Here is a 17,586-nt window from a genome sequence, read left to right on the forward strand (position 1 = left end):
TTTTTAAGAAAATACTGGGTTTGGATGCATTGGGTCCCCTTTTCAGTCTCCACTTGAGTATTTTTAACTGTTTCAGAAATTATACTTTGGGTGTACATAAGAGAACTAAACTATTACATATTTTTAATAAAAAAAACCAGAAACTACAGTCCGAAGACACCAGAGTTCTTCTGAAATATACCAGTTAACTTCTATTTTCTTATCGTTTGTCACTAAATGTAGGAATAATTGTGATTCAAATCCAAAGTAATGTATAATTTTTCCCCAGCTGTTGAATGAGCATGCAATATGCAAAGTATTGTTAGTAATCTTAGTATTGTCAATTTTAAGATAAAACTTTGCTTTTCTTACCATTGGTAAAAAAATAAAATGCTGCCTTGCATGTGCTGCATATAGAAACACAGGCACACGCCCTTCTTACAAAGACTGTTAAAGGTGAATCCAAACTGAGCGTTTCAGTTCTTTGATTTTATGTAATTGTTTTGGTGATCACAAAAGATTTTAAAGTGTTTCTGGAAAGAAATACCAGCGCTGACATTCCTGTGACAGTAGAGGGTGCCACGGCTTCACTCCTGCCTTAAAACACGGCTCGGCTTCTGACGGCGATGGAGAATGTTGGGGGTGATGTCTGAACACATCAGTGCGTGCACAGTGACCCTGTCTCAGTGCAGAACTTCGCTTTTAGGTCTTATTTTGTCTTTTTAGTATTTTACTGGTATCCTCACAGCTGTGTGGTAGGTTTCATTTACTTCCTGGCTCAGGGACTGCTCTTTTGTTTGCTAATAGTTTAGGTTTGATATGCAAATGAAATTAGTAGTAATATATTAACTTTTGATCCGAGTTCTTTGAATTCAAAATTGCAGCCAGAAGTCTGCTGTTTGAACAATTCTGATTTTCAAAAGTTATGATATCAGCACAAGAGAAATTATATTTTTAAAAAATAAATAAGATAAATTCAGAAATTCGGAGGCATTACATTAGAAATCGGAGAAGACATCCCAGAGACTCACATAACAGCATGAGAGCAGAGCTGGCTGCCTAAAACTTGGTTAGGGGTAAAGCAGAATCCAAAAGCAGAGGCAGGAAGGGACCAGCCCTTTCACTGGGACAAGGACTTGAAAGCACACAGGACTGAGTGATACTGAAACCAGTCTGAGTGTGACTCCAGTCTGTGAGGAGCATTACTGCACCCTGAATCCACTGTACCCAACTCAACTGTGTTTTGCAAAGACAGAAGGAACTTGGGAATATCTAAAAGGCAGAGCATGAAGGTCTGGCAATATTTTCTGCAAGGAGGAGAAGATACATTGTGGTGTATAAATACTTTGTGTGGGAGATCTTTGCAGCAAAGGGCCTTGAATTAAAAGAGGCACATCAGAGTGCTTTGCCAGATCTCCTACTGGCAGGAAACCAAGAATATGGATAAGGACATTCTTGACATTCTAAAGTGAAGGGGCATTAAAATAGTAATATTTGACATTCACTGGGAACAAATTAATGTTTTCTGTTGCACTTGTAGCTACTCAAGGATTCTTTTCATTAGGAAAATAGAATTTGTCATATTTTAACTTTTAACCAAATTTTTATTCTCTTGGCATGTGTGTCTATCAGCTGTTAGCACCTAATCTAAAGAGAAATTTCCTGGGCTGAATGTAACTTGTGAAACATGTAACATCAACACACAGCTTCACAATGTTCAGACTTCTTTCCCTTCCAGATTGAGCCGGAAACAGACTTGAGTAAATTAATAAGGAAATAGCACTAGAAATGAAACGGTTTAAGACAATGAAAGCATGATCTTGAAATTAATTTGCAGAGTCTCTATTGATTCAGTGTGTGCACATGATTATTTTTGTTTAAAACCATACAATACATTAATTTTGACTAATTATTGAGGGCTCTGATTCATAAGCAGTAGGTGTTGTAGTGGCCTAAAATGTTACCATGGTGTTTGCAGGAGATTCACTTCAGCTGCCCTTGCTCCTGCAGGATTCTGTGTGTTGCTTTCCCAGTTGTCACAGCTGGCATATTGGTTTAAACTGTTGTAGGTCATGAGCCTGAGCCCTCCGTTCTCTGCTGTCAACAAAAATGCAGAGGAGATACAGATATAGTAGCTAGATTGTTATCCTTTGTTTTATAGCATCCATCAAAGCCCTACTTTGTAAATGGAAATCAAATTAAGCTTTCCAGTATTACAGCAGCTATGAGTCTTCCAAATGATGATGGATTGAAATAATTCATGCAAAAGCCCAGGATATCTCATCTATCCCATCTGGTGGGTTTAGTCTCAGGGCCTTTCAGGGGCATTATTCAAATGTTTCTGGTAGGAGGTGAATGTAATTGCTGCTTGAGGAGCTATTTGGGAGGGGAGGTTATGATTTCTTTTAATATGATATTTAATTATATACAAATAATAAAGCAGCTTAAATAAGTTTGTAATGTTCCTGTGAAAATGTTATAACCCTTCATTTCTTTCTTCACCAATAGGCTCTTGCTTGCCTTTTTTTGTCTCATAATGCACTAATGGTGAGTGGTGCAGAGTAAAAAGGATGCAATGGGAGTCTGCCTTAAATTGTGAGTGTCTGTCCATAGGCCCATAGGTGGGAGGAGAACAGTACAGACTGTGGAAAGGGCTGGGTATTGAATCATATCTTACTGTGCAATACAAGTTCAACAGGGTTAAAATTTTACACTTTCTAAGATTTGATCTGAGTTAATGGCCTTTCTGAGAATTGTCTGTTCTACTGATTGATTTGACACTTGATGGTCTGAGCAGCCTTGGAAATAGGGGCACATTTTCCATTGTATCTCAGAAGAAAAAAGGCATATATATATAGATATAGATAAATAGATGTATATATATACATATACATATATACATACTGTGTTGTTCTTATGTGATGTATCCATTGGCTTTAAAGCCTGGTCTATGCCAGGACCTATCATTATGCAGCTCATCAGGGCAACATTTGCAAACCATCCACTTGCCAAGAGGTAGAGCTGCTTCCAAGACATTCCTGCTGATGGTAAAAAGAGCAGGGGGGATTTCAGCAGCTCTTAACAGAGCTGTGGGAGAAAACAGGGTGCACACTGTGATAGGCTGCAACCTTCTCTATGTTCCCTTTCCACCAGGTTGTTCCCTGAAGCTTTCTGCAAGCGTTGTATTGAAGATATCTGTGATACCCCGCTGCCCCTTGACTCCTAGAGCAAGGCTCTGTACTGACAAGGTAATTTAGCTCACAGGTGAACAGAACTGGTTGGTAACTGATATGATGGAAACACTTGACAGACCCACCTGAATTCAGGTTTTGCTACACCATGTGATCTGCAAATTCAGGGTAAAAGATAGACCATGTTATGAAGAGACTGCATTCTGAATGGAGAATTTTAAGAACAAGGAGGGTCATGCAGGCATATAGAGTTTAGTGCCTATTTTTCCATATAAGGTTTGGGAAAGGGGGGGACTTCCCCCTCTAATTTTCTATTTATCTTGTAGTTTTGATTGTTGTTTTTAATCATTTTTTTGGTTTAGTAATCTATGGAAGTTATTGTTTTAGTGTAAGCCTATGATGTTTTGTATTTGATTCTAGTGCATTGGTGAGTGACTGGGGCATGGAGAAGAAATTAAACCAGTAATGCAAAGTCAGAATTTTGAGCTTGAAAAACATACGACTAACTCTTAATTTGTAAGGGCAGCTTGTAAGTGACATTTTTGTATGCCTATGCAAGACCATTTTCATGTTGACCATAGTCATCTTGCTGCATGCCACATAGTGAGGTATATCATAATGTTTTAGTGAAAAAAAATTGTAGCTATTTATGGTGTATTTATAAATAAGCTAGCAGGTTGGACCCGTTATTCCATTACGTAGGGTTCATTTCCCATGACAACTCTGATTCAGAGTAGAATTAATTTAAAAGTAAAAATAGCTACTAAAAATCTTGCTATGATTCTCATTGGTATCCTCAGGTGCCTCTATGCCATTTGAGCTAGTTAGATGTAATATTTCTCTCCAAGCTACATATAATGTATCAACCCTGACATAAAATTAGTGCACTTACTTGAATGAACTTTTGCCTGTGCATGTTTTTCCCAAAGACTGAAGCAGACTATCATCAAGGAGTCCTCAAACTGTTCGCTTGTCAAAATGTGGTGCTGTGAATTGTAAGGATGAGTTACTACTAAACTATTTACAAAAGCCTTTTGTAGGTAAAAATCCATTTAATGGTGCTGCAGAACAAACTGCTTTCAGGCTAAAAATAATTCTTGAGATATACAGAGGTTTCTTCACCTGTAAACTCTAGAGAATTATTAGGAAGAAGTACATACTGTTTACTTACACTGATGGGTAAAGAAATTTAAAGTGCAAAAGAGTCAATGGTTTGGCCAAAAGAGGTCTGCTTAGGCAATTTGGAAAACCTGTAGTTTGAAATGGTAATAAAGAAAAGGATAGGAAAAAAAATCTTGTGCAGAAAGTACAGTTTGTACTGTTGGAGCTGTTACTTTCACAATATTTCCAAAATTTTGCCAAAAAAAAGGTAAATATAATATTTGCATCAGCATGTGTAACATAAATATTTATACGTACAGTTGTTGCCTGTTAATATATAGACATTTTCTAAGAGATGGTAATGCACTATACATGTTCTCTTTCTGTCGATTTGACATTTAATATAGTAAACCTGTTTAATAATTTTTAAGAAGGAATGTTATGTGCATTTGAGGAAATCAAACTATCTGAGCTCTATTTTCTTAGCCTTTTCTGCTTTTCAGTAGGGATGCTATTCATCAGTCACGGGTTTTGGTTTTAAATCTGGAATAATTTTGTAGGCAATGTGAAGATATATGAGCAGTACTCCTTTTTTTTTTTTTTTTATTTTTTCCTTAACAGGGCAGGATTTGTTCCAGAAGGTTCTCGGAGCTTTACAGGGCACTTAGGGGTCTAAAGATACAGGAAGGAGCTCTATGGCATTTTCAGAAGTGCATAGGTACATAAATACTTCTCAAAGACCACAGTTCTCTAGGTAATTTAGAAAATGTGGCTTTAGCACCTAAGCACTTACACTTTTGAAAAGCCCATATTTTGTCTTCATATAGTATCACCAAAATGTGACTACCTCAGAAAAGCAAATCAGATGTAGATTTACAGTGGGAGGTAAATGTGTTTTAGGTCCCATGCCATTAGCACCATCTGGAGCAGTATGTCAGATGCCACAGGAATGCACAACTGCAGCCATGTGGCTGTGCAGCATTTCCATGTAAACTGCCCCAAATGTGGCTACAGTTTGTACTCTCAGACAGGGGAAAAACAGAACTGGTTTCACAGTAATAAAACTGTGGACTTGCTAAGAAGTTCCAATTTTACTTTCATGAAGATGGACGGGGTCTAAGGGTAAAGACTCAAAGCTGGAGGTGCAGACGTGAGGCAGGTTGTCCTGCAGCAGCTGCACAGGAGCGAGGTCTGAATGTTGAGGTATGTGGGGAATGCTGCACTGGTTTCATTACAATTGTTGGTGCAGGCAGAGATTGTGATTGTGATCACGTGTTTGGTGCTTTAACAAATGAGCCCATAAGAAAGTTGTGAGTCCTGAGATACCAAGGACTAGTAATTGTCACTTGCTGGTAGTAAAGGCAGTGAGTTCAGTGTCTTGATACGGAGCCCGACGTTGAAATGATTTCACAGAAACTTCAGCGTGCATCAAAGTGTCTGGTTTTGTCTAAACCTGGCACAGAATGATAAAGAGCATTTCCAGTATGAAGTATGCCACAGAACCATTGTGAATGTCTTTGGCACATTAAATGTATTGATGCTTTGATCTTAGATTAATATGAAATCGGAGCCTTCTTGGCCTGAAAGAGCTTCTTGACAAGCTCCCTCTCTCCCTCTGAAGCTTTTGTTTTGCTAGTGGTTTCCAGGCCCACAACTCATCTTTGACCATAACTCCTGCAACTCCAGCTCACTTACAAAAGTAAGCATAAAATTGTTTACTTGAAACTTTGGTACACAAGTGGCTTTTTTGTTGTTTTTTTTTTTAATATATCATAGAATGGTACGGGTTGGAAGGGACCTTAAATATCATCTAGTTCCAAGCCTCCTGCCATGGGCAGGGGACCCCTTCCACTAGAATAAGCTGTTGTGAATTTAAAATACAAAACTAGCAAGCAACAGAGTGTTTGCATAAAAGTGAAGGAGCAGTCATGGTGATTTGGTGTGACTGACAATGCTGTTAATCTGCCCAGCCTGGCAGTTGGGAGGTAAGCTCCTTACAAGTGTTTGTCTCCTTAGGAATTCCCCTCTGCTTAACCAGTGATAAAGAGATGATGGTCCATTTAACCATAAAGGCTTCTCCACCAGCTGCCTCTGTATTTATTAGCACAGTTTCTATAACACAGGAATAATTTATAGTACAATGCCATATCTGATTACAGAAGCGTTTTGTGATATTTTCTGTTTCTTGTGAATTGTTTAATATGAAGCAATCATGCAGAAATGCTTGGATGTGTGAAGTTAGTGAGGCATTTAATTAAGTTGCAAGGCCCAATGAATGCACTTGCAAATGGAATATTGAACATATCACTTATTTAATTCGTGAAACAAAATTGGTTGTGGATTTGAAGAAGAGAAGACTTGCAGACATGTCTAAATTCTAGAGGCATCACAACATCTATAGTTTGGGTTTCATTTGTAAGTGCCCTAATTTGGGGGTTTATGTTTTAACTAATTTAACTAGTTTAATAAAGAAAATCCTTCTAGCAAATCCACCCTTGACTCTGCTTCAAATGGACCAAAAAAAAGGTAAATCTCTTCCTTTCTCTTTGAAATGAAAATCTAATACTTTAAAAAAAGAAAACGAAATATTTTTTGTAAGGTTTCTCTTTTGGGTGGGGGTGTCTTGCTTTTTGGTGGGAGGTGTGTTTTGGAGGGGGCAGGTTTGGGTTTTTTTGGGAGAGGGAGGTGTTTTTTGTTTTCTTGGGGGATTTTTTTGAGAGGGAGAGAAGGGGACTCTATTAGTTATTCCTATTGCCTACAAAGGTGCCATGTGTGGGTTTTGAGTTCACACAAACTGGGTTAATCTGGGGCTGTCATAAAGGGCATATGGTCTTGCAAGGAGCATATGGTCTGGAAGAAGGCATTCATTGTAGTGCTCCAGAACCTTCCAGCTGGTTTGTCAACAGGGTAAACTGGAGTGTTCACTGGGCATGTCTGCATGTACACCTGGGGAGTCAGTGTAAGATTTCATTATTTGAGTGAGGATGCTCAGCTCCCATTGTAATCTATTTACTGGAACTGTTTCCTGTCAAAAAATAGCTCAGAAATTAAAGAAAAACTCTGGCACAAAGACAGTCTTTGGAAATAATCCATATGCCAGTGAAATTTCTATTTGGGAAGCTTATAGCCTTGTGCATTTAATTAACAATGTCTATTAAATACTCTAAAATTTTACTTGAGTACTACAGATCCTCTTTCCAGTCCCACACATGTTATTCAGCTGACCTAAAAGGACTATACACTTGTTTGGGTTTTTTTAAAGTTTTGGGAAAAAATAATCTCCAGGACTGAACTTTTTCCACTAAATGTATTATTGAAGAGACTGATGATGTTTGCTATTAGTTCTATTTGGCCCACTGTTTGCCTACTCAGTGTCAAATATAAGGTTTTGAATTAGAAAATAAAGAATAGAATTTAATTAGTAGAATCAAGGAAGCCATCTAAAGAGCCATCGTTGTTCAATGCCTGTAAAGTTCTAAGCACAAAAAAATTACTCAGCTTTTTTTTTTCCATCTGCAGTAACTTAGATCTGCTTAACTTCAAATACTTATGTAGAGTCCTTGAATATTCGTGTATCTAAGTGAATAAAACACATTGTGGCTGTACAGATCCTTCTGTGTTGGGAGATTTTATACCTGTATATATGCAAAATAGGATTCAAGATTTCCCCTAAACCCAGTAACTGCAAAAATATTACTGTTATTGAAGCAAAACTAAGGCTCTAAGCCTGTGTGTTGGACCCCAAGATAATTTTCTAGAATATCTTTTTGAGGAGAGGGATAGGAGAAATGTAATTCCTCGTGTTTAGATATGAGAACTTTGATATGAAAATTCTTGTTTCCATGAATATCACAGTATCACATCTATACAGCTCCACTTTTCCAAGTAGTAAAGCTAGTGTCTAGTATGCTTATTTGTCTCCTTTTTTTTTAATATTATTGTGTTTTTTCATTTATTTTGGCTTTCTCAGTACTTGTGTTCCTTACATTCTCTGTAGTGAATGGTTTTGTGAAGTCTAAAGCATTTTTGATGAAAGATCTTAACTTTTTTTATTGTCACTGCAGCTGCATTTGGTTAACAATTAATGCAAGATAGGGCTCAGTTTTGCTTAACAAGGCAATATAATCCTAGATTAATTTGAGTTAAGGACCTCGGGAGATCACCTAGTCCAGCCCCTTACTGAAAGCAGGGTCAACTACAAGATCAGTTTGCTCAGGGCTTTATCCTGTTAGGCCTTGAAAACCTCCAGGAACTGAGACCATGCAACTTATTCCACTGCTTGGCTGTGCCCAGGATCAAAAGATTTTTTTTCCTTGAATCGATGCAACCCTCTGTTGATTCAATCTGTCTTTTACCTCTGATCCTTCCACCCCACATTACTGTGAGGGGCCTGCCTCTGCCTGTTTGATAACCTCCTTGTAGGCACTGGGGAGCTGCTGTCCAGTCCTCACAAAGACTTTCCTTCTCCAGCTGTATCAGTGCTCTTTCCTCTGGCTTAATGAGTGCCAAATACAGGGAGAACAATCACTTCCTTGGATCTATGGGCCTGTTCCTGTTAGTACAGCTCAGGATGCTGGTGACCATCCTGGCTGCTGGAGCACACTGTGGGCTGATGTTTGGCTTGCTGGTATCCAGGATTCCCAGCTCCTCCTCAGCACTGCTGCTCACAGCCAGACAGGCCTCAGTTTGTGTTCTTCCATGGGGTTGTTCCATCCCAAGTAGAGAACCTTGCTCTTGTCCTTGTTGAATTTCACAAGTTTCTGCTGACTAAAGCCACTAGCCTGTCCTAAGTCCCTCTACATGTGAGATTTCCCCTCAAGCCTTTTAATTTCCCCTTAAAATTGATTTTCCCCAATTTAGACACACCAACCAAGCTGCAATTCAAGTTCAAGTTGAAATTTTTTAAGCTAAGCTTATAATAAAGTTGAAAATACCGAAGAGCTTTCTCATTATGATTTTAGTCTAAGGAACTGCATGTTTGGATGTGATTTTGGAAATGTTTTCTGAAGCTCTTTTAGGAATTTGTTAGTGGAGCAAAACTTAGGTTGAGAAGTATGACGTGTTTCTGTGCAGAAGCAATTAAACCACAGTGGTTTTTAGTAGGGTCATCTTTGCGTGTTGTTTTTATGTATATACATTAGTCGGTAGACACAGTTGCAGACACAACAGATATATCATATTTTGTGGAAAGGAAATAATTTTCCTCTGCAGCATTTCAGTTTGATGTGGCATTTTCAGAATGGCCAGGACATGTAAAACTGGGAGATCACACACACAGAAAACCTATGTGTCAGTGTAAAAGCCTCAACATTCCAGTTTTGGCAACAGAAAATCCTGCCAATGAAAATGAGGTAGATACCTAAGCAGAACAAATCAACAGGAAATAACCCATGAAACGGTTTCTAACAGAAAGTCATTGGGGGTTTTTAGCACAGTGAGTATAAATTTCACAGATTATATGCTTGTTTAGTCATCAAGGTAAATCTGGGGAAGACAAGATCTGCTTAATGGTAACACAATTAGCAAATGGTATGGAATTGTTTAATGTTCCATATATTAACATTTTGCTTTTAACTTTTTTAGACATCCTTTGCCTGTCTAAGTGCTCTACATTTGTTAATTAACTCCATCTGCTGAAAGTCTGGTCTGGAAGTTTAATAATATAATGAGTTGCTTTGTTAAAAAATTGTGCCTGAATGTGCTACTGTTGGTTGAAACAAAGAGAATTTAAGGCAAATATATCTTGGAAATATCCTTATTTTGCTGGTGATGTCAACAAATCCTGACCTGTTATAGCTATAGTTCTTCATGTTTGAGGTTTATAGGAAATGGTATGCCATGCTTTTCATCATGCAAAATATTAAATTTAACAGAACTATCTTTATCACATTAGCCTTGTTATGTAGATTGTGTTAAGAAATACAAAGAAAACCACTGAAAGCCTGAGAGGGCCTGAATTTTGCAGATTTGAAACTGCAAGTGAAAGAAAAAGCTGATAATAACTAACTCCACAACTTCTTGGTGAATTCTGTTTGAACCTGATAGAGAAACTTGTATTCTATTTATCAGGCCTTATTCAATATGTGTTTTCTTTACCACTAAATGCAGGAGATTTTCTTGGCAGTCATGGGCATACTGTTACATTCTTAATGAATACGGGGAAGAAAAGGATGTAATATTTATATTCATTGGATCCATATGTTGTAAGTTGGTTTAGGGTATATATTGTTATTGTGTATATAAGTACTACCATTTGACAAACATCCTGAGGCAAAATGATGCCTTGATAAAACAACTTCATTATTCTTATTGAATACCAAGCAAATTTCTGGCTTGCTTTTTTAACTCTGGCTTCTTCATTACATGTAATTAATTGTAAATAAGTAATATCTTTTTAAATACTTAATGTTTGCTATTCAAGGAATTGCTGTGTCTGGTTCTCCAGAAGCCACTAACATTCTGCTGTATTCATAATTAGTCTGCATGCTGTTATGTAGTTAGTAAATATAGTTATGTTGCACTTTCATAGAGTTTAAAGCCAAGCAGCCAGTAGATTGTATAGCCTGACATGTAGATGACAGGCAATTGTAGTTCACCTGATAATTTGGATGATTGTCCTAGGGTTCAGCTTTTTGCATCCTGGGAGATTAAATGCTGCAGATGGAGAATTAGGAGAGAGCATGCTATTAAGACCCATCTAATGATGGATAAATGGGCAGTTGAGAGATTCTTCTGCCACCCACAGTGATAAAAATGTTTATCAAAAACAGTGGAACCTCATTGGTAGGAAATATTGACTTTTTCTTGCATCCATTTCTGTTTATCAGCAGAACTGAAAAGCTTTTCTTTTATGTGTAAATACCTGTGCTTAGTGACTGCCACTTATCAAAGTTTTCTTTGGCAAAATTGAGGTTTGTTAGCCTCCTGTGCCTGTCACATTTGGGGTTTCTGTGCATAATCTCCAGAATATTTTTATAGTTGAAGAGAAGATGTCTTTCCAAATGTCAAGTGTTATGTTTCTACTTGATATTCTTCTTTACAAATATACAAAAATCCATTGTAAAGAACTACTGAAGTAATAAAATTATTAATGTGGGTATCGCAGACCCTTTTTATTACCAGGCTACACAAAGAGCTGAATTGTGTTAGTTACAATGACCCTCAGGTCTTCCTGTGAATTGCTGCTTTTCAGGACAGCTTCTATCTTAACCATATGTTTTTGTGTCCTTCCTTTCTCCTTCCTAGATACATTGTAATACACTCAATGATATTAGTATTCAACATGACCATCGAACCATGTGCTTAACATCCTTAATGTAACTTGACACCTTATAAAGTTATTGACAGGAAATATTTGGCACAACTGTTTAGATTGCCTATACAAGTATAAATGGCACGATCCAAGAATGGATCATCTGGTAACCTGCTAATGTTGGTAGTTATGTTTACAAATGTATCGTCAGCCTGTGTTTAGTCCTTTTAGTATTGTCCTATTCCGAATAAAATATTTTATATATATGTATCTTATTTATCTATGTCATATATATTTGTATATGATAACGAATGAAATGCTCTGGTATATGCAGGGTAAAATACAGTTGCCTTACCTGCTGATCTTTTCCCCTATAAATTGCACAGATTTATTTGTCACAGTCTACGCTTTATGACTGGAGGAATAACTAACCATTTGTCAGGGCTTTGTGAAGACTGGTGGTGTTTGCAACAAAATAAGTAGAGCTCATTACAAACATACTTAAGCTTTATAAAACTATATTTGCAATCACCTAATAATATGTATTTAATAATAAATAACTAAATCTTGGAAAGTTGACCTGGACTATAACCATTAAGCAAATCCTGTCTGTAAGTAAATACAGCTGTAACTTCTTTTGTTTCACTGAAAGTGTCTGAATGGAAAGTAAACTCAGCCTATGTAACTGAGCTCGTGGAGATCATTAGGCTGAAAATTATATTGCAGATTAAAAATAAGGTCCACAGGTTGCTTATTTATGATGTAGCCTGACTGTTCTTTATCTTTGTTTATCTGCACTAATGTATTTTATTTTCTGGGAATACAATGCTTTTTATTAAAAATGTGAGTAATTTATATGTTACACTATGACAAGATCTCTATTAACTGCTTTAAAATCATGCAAAGAATACATTTGGATGTTCTTTGCTTCAGAGGATGCATTTCTCTCTTAAAAGTATAATCCACAGCATTAGCTACCACAGTGGATTGTAAATATGCAGCTTATCCAGACCACTACAGTTCATTGAAAATTCTGGCTATAAATAGATTTCTGGTAACTGAATATTCAGATACACCTAATGGAGTTTTCAGAACTGCCTAATTGGCTCCTTCTCATTGATTTCAAGGGAAAACAAGTGCTTTTGGAACACTACCCTTCTGCCAGAAGTTTTTCGTTAATTGAACACAGTTCAGGTTATGTATTATGAGCACATTTTAGTTTGATTACTCCAAGTGTCTTCATAATGTCAAGGCAATATTTATTTGGCTTGAGAGAGTTAAAAGGGATTGCACAACTTGACTAATTTACTGTTTTAACGGATGCTTAGCTAAGGGTGTGTTGTTTGGCATGGGTTCAAACACAGTAACTAATTAGAAAACAATGTGAGGGCTGAGGTGATGGCTGAAAAGGCCTTAGTTTGCTAAGCTCCATCATGCATTACTTAATTTTGCCAGTGTTTAAAGAGACTTTTAGAACACCATGGGAACATGTATGGCCAAAATGGCCTTTCAGGGGAATTTTAGCATCTCAAAGCAAAGCAGATGGATTTTTAAGCGATTTGGAAGAAATGAGAGTAGTCAGCTTAATAAAGTAGCAAAGTAAAGGGAATTCTCTGTGTGCCCAAGGTAAGATCATCAAGCTCTGACTAATGATTATTAATTTTATAGGACAATTAATTGTGCAGGGGGAAAAGTTACCTATTCAGAGGTGGTTTGCATTGTAGATACTCAGAAATCACCATTCTTGTCGCCAACTTGTGCCTTGTCTATCACGTAATATTGCTCCTTTTAATGTATCTCATAGTTTTTATCTTTGCATTTGCTTATCTAGTTGTTTATAATAAAGTCCACGTTGAGCCATGAGCAGGATAATTGAATAAACCTTAAAGATATCTAGGGTAGGTTGCTCAATCACTTGTGTTATGCAATCTGATTCAAGGGAGAGAGGGGGATTTGTGCTGACTGTGAACTTCATCAGTTTTAATATTATGAATCATATCCAAGGAATCCTAGAAACCAAAAACTCAAAAGGCCTTTTTTCAAGTGCTTCCTGTCAGTGCTCAGGTCTTTGATTACTGGGCTCTATATTACAAACTGCAACATTGCTTTCTTTTTACAGTTAATTGCTTAGAGACTTAGGAGTATTGGGCTAGATTTTTTTTCATGGTGTCAAATTTTTTCAAGTCAAGTGTGATACATAATGGTGTGAGAATGGTGAGTAAGTTTTTCTTTTGGATGACTGCAGCTGCTTTCTTCAGAGATGGGTATGATTTTTCCTATACTTTTGTCTTTTTGTAAAGGAAATGCAACTCAGGTCTTTTTCAGGTATTTCAGAATGCTTTGCAGGAAAATGATTGACAAAACTGTATTTCTTAAGACTAACCCTGGTCTGGGGTCTGAGTGAAACCCCCGTCATCCTTTCCAAGCTGAATGATACTGAAAGGACAAAGGAAGAAGACATAAGGAAGAGGGGGAAGTGCTTAGAAACAACAATGTTCATATGGATCCTTTGTGTGGTTTTGGCTGTGGAAAATGTAATCCCTTAACCGAACTTGTCCGATGGGCTCTCAAAACTCAAATAGGCTTTGGATCTTTCTTTTCTCCTTTTGCCTTTTCCTGTAAGGAAAAGCAGCAGTGCAGAATCTTGCATGTTAAATCAGTAAAGATGAGAACAATATGTGTGCAGAAGGCTTTAGGATGCAGTGCGAACATTGCAAATACAAATGAGTAAGAATAATATTAATACTGATCAAGACAAAGCAGGTGTACATGGAAGTTGTGCTGCTCTTTCAGCTGTATTTCTCTGTAAAAAGCTGGCAAAAGTTTGGCATGCCCTGTAACAGGACTGAAGGCTACAGTCTAGAAAGAACAGAATAGTACAGCAAAAACATGGTAACTGAATGTATACGGTGTCTCTTGATCTGTAGGGAAGTATGATGTGTTTTAATGTCTACATACCACCAGCCTTATGGGTTTTTGTAGTGGTTTCGGTTGTTCAGGATGAGATCAGTATGTTTTGTCCCACACTTGAGGAATTTAAATATTTGGTTTTCTTTAGTGCATTCCATTGCAGAGCATCTTGTTTTGCTTTTGCCTCTCCCACTTCCTTTCAGAATTGTACCAGCAGCCCACAGGCTTGTTCAGCATTTCAAAGGGGCAATAAGAGTCCCAGATCAGAATGGTGTCAACAGGAGACAGTCTGCCCAGTGTCATTTTTTTTGTAAGTTGTTTCTTTGTTTACACTGTGAAATGAGAAGGGGGAAAAAAATCAAATTGTGCACAATTGGCTCCAGTAAATGCCAAGTGACAGTAAATGCCTTGTTTATGGCCTGGGGAAGGCTGGTAACTTGCTGAATTTCCATGGAGGCTCCTTCATAAAGAAGCAAGGCTCAGATCTCCCTTGGAGCTGGTTATGCAATTGATGGGGCAGGGTTTTGGCTTCTGGAGCAGCAGGCTTGCATAACATGGTTTCTAATCCAGCACTCCCTTCCCAGCCTGAAAGGACCTTTTTCATAAAGCATTTCCTACAACAAAAAAAGCGCTTCCAAATTTCTACACAATGACTGAATAATGGTACCCTGACTCCTTAAAAAAAAAAAAAAAGTCTTTTACAAGAGATTTTTTGACCTCATCTTTCTGTATATAGACGCTTTTTTAAAAATAATGAATCATTTATAAGTGCTTTTTTTTTCATACCACGAAGGCTACTTTTTCTTTTATTAGCAGAATTCTTGTTGATACAACACTGAAGAAATTGAATTACGCCAACTAAGCATTTCTTGGAGGCCTTAACACAAATAGGCTGGTTTCTGAGAGTTTCTTTCTTTTTTTTACGTGACCTATATACAAAAGCATAGGTGGCCAAACCTGCAACTAGAAGGTTTAGTCTGTGTGCTTGGGGGACAAGGGCCTGAATAATAACATGACATTAATGCCACAAAGATGTTGTCTGTGGAGATGGCTGCAGTGGTTACTTAAGGACAATGGGAATTGGGACATCTTGCTCTTTATTGCAGCCTGGGGCATGCATTCTTCTTGCTCTAACAAGAAACTTCCATCTATTATTCTTCCACTCCCTTCATAACATACACTGCCCCTCTCCAGATGTTTGATTATTCTGTGTGTGTTTCTGCCCTCACAGAAATGTGTGCATCTCCCTGTTAGTGTGGTTGAAAACTCGAGAGCAGCCTATGGGTGGTATTTGTGTGTTGCCGTCCAGGTCCTGCTCTGTACAAACTTATTGTAGGGTCCTTAGGGTCAATATGAGAACTTATGCAACATAAGCTGGCATAAATGTTTATATTACTACTTTATCTTCCAAGTCAGAAATGTAGGAAAAATGTGTGACCTTCTTGGGAATTGGCAGTAGGGCAGTCCGATATTCTTTCCCTCCTGTCACTGAACTGCCTCGCTGAATCTTCATGCCCAACAAGAAAAATGTTCCCAGCTTGTTACAAATTTGGGGGTTCTCTGGGTACTCATAAATTAGGAGCTGGTGACTTGGAAAGAGCTGAAGTTATGTATGCATCTCTCATCATTGTCAGCTGTAATTACAGATGATTGGTCTTTCTGAAAATAACTTTGGTGGCAAAGAGGTGACAGTACTATTTCAGAAGTGAGCAATCAGAATGACTTACATGAGATCACATGAAATCTGTTATTGTGGTATCTGGAGCAGTCATTACTTGCTTTCATGAAAGCAGATATGAAAGGTGAAACTGAGAAATGTGTTTATTTAAATACTATTGCTTGAAATTTTTGGATACTAAGAATTCTGAACCTAATTGCCGAAATCCTCATTCACAAAAGGAGCGGTGTGGACAGCTGAAAGCTCCATAACTGTTGCACAAATATGGGTTGTCATATATTTATGCATTTTTAACCTATTGTCTTCAATAATTGGACTCTGCCAGCAATATTAACAAGGGAAGGTTTTTGCTGGAAAATGTTCAGTGTAGGAAAATCGTTTCTCAAGTCTTCCTTTCTCCATTGTTTCTTTGCTGCCACAAGCATTGTCACCATCATCTCTGCTGTTTCCTTCCACAAAGTCTGGAATACTTTCTGATTCCTTTCACAATATCTGGATCGTGCCTAATGAGGTGGTAATCAGAGGGACTGCTGTTTTTATCTAGTGAATTCTCTGACACCCAAGGAGATGATTATTGGATCAATCACAGTATCATCATAATTTAATTTATGTCTCTTGGATTCAGTAAGTGTTCTTTCAAGTCCCTAGGGGGTTGGCAAAAATACACTAAACCTCTGTCAGGAATTGTTCACATTCATATTTTGACAAGTCAATAATTTGGTTGGAGTAAACAAAATCTGAGGTGTGGGATGGGCCAATTGAAGTAAATTCTCAGATTATTTTGGATCTTATTATTGAAATGCATTCTTAATATCAGCTGAATATAAACCAGGAAGTATGTTTAGAGGTTATTAATAACAACTAAATCTTTTATGAGAAACTGCACATTTTTAATTAGTGGATACCTAAAAGGCAGAATATGTATCACTGCACTCAATCTGGCTGATCTCCAGCAAGCAGCCCTAGAGTTTCATCTGTGAGAAACTGGAACCCAATCAAACATTCTGTTTATGCAATCTATGTTATTTAATGAACTACTAACTCTAGAGTTATTTGATCTTTGACAGTTTGGGGGTAGGGATGGGAGGTAAAGTTGCATTCTCACTGGCAAAATCCACATTCATATCAGAGTTTTTAACTGAAGTATAGGGTCGAGTCTGTTGTATAGCAACATGTTCACTAAATTGTGTATGATTGCTAGTTGGGTTCTTACAGTAAAAACAACTAAAGTCTTGTGAATTCAATGTTAAATTCAGTCTTTCATGTTCTGAAAGAGTCTGCAGTGACTAATAATGAATCCAAAACCTATTTCTGAAATTTTGAATTGCCAAATAAGTTTCCATGGACAAGACTCACTGAACAAGAGAGCTCTCACTTTTACTCCTTTAAAAGCCCTCAGCTCTGTTTGTCTGGCTCTTTAAGAATAAAATGAAAAAAATTCTGCTCATCTCTCCTTGAAACTGTTCCATTGAGCT

The 17,586-nt window shown here is 37.5% G+C and overlaps 1 protein-coding gene across 1 annotated transcript in view; it reads left to right on the forward strand.

The window, feature by feature from the left end:
- Positions 1-3,158: 3,158 nt before the first annotated feature.
- Positions 3,159-17,586, forward strand: part of SIAH1 (siah E3 ubiquitin protein ligase 1) — a 72,539-nt gene continuing 58,111 nt past the window's right edge. Inside the window, exon 1 of the mRNA XM_027685066.1 lies at positions 3,159-3,227. The gene's annotated coding sequence lies outside the window, so the exon portion shown is untranslated. The remainder of the gene's footprint in view (positions 3,228-17,586) is intronic.

The sequence above is a fragment of the Neopelma chrysocephalum genome, unplaced genomic scaffold (genome assembly GCF_003984885.1).
Source record: "Neopelma chrysocephalum unplaced genomic scaffold, ASM398488v2 Primary Assembly neopelma1_68, whole genome shotgun sequence".
In the NCBI taxonomy this organism is placed as follows: Eukaryota; Metazoa; Chordata; class Aves; order Passeriformes; family Pipridae; genus Neopelma; species Neopelma chrysocephalum.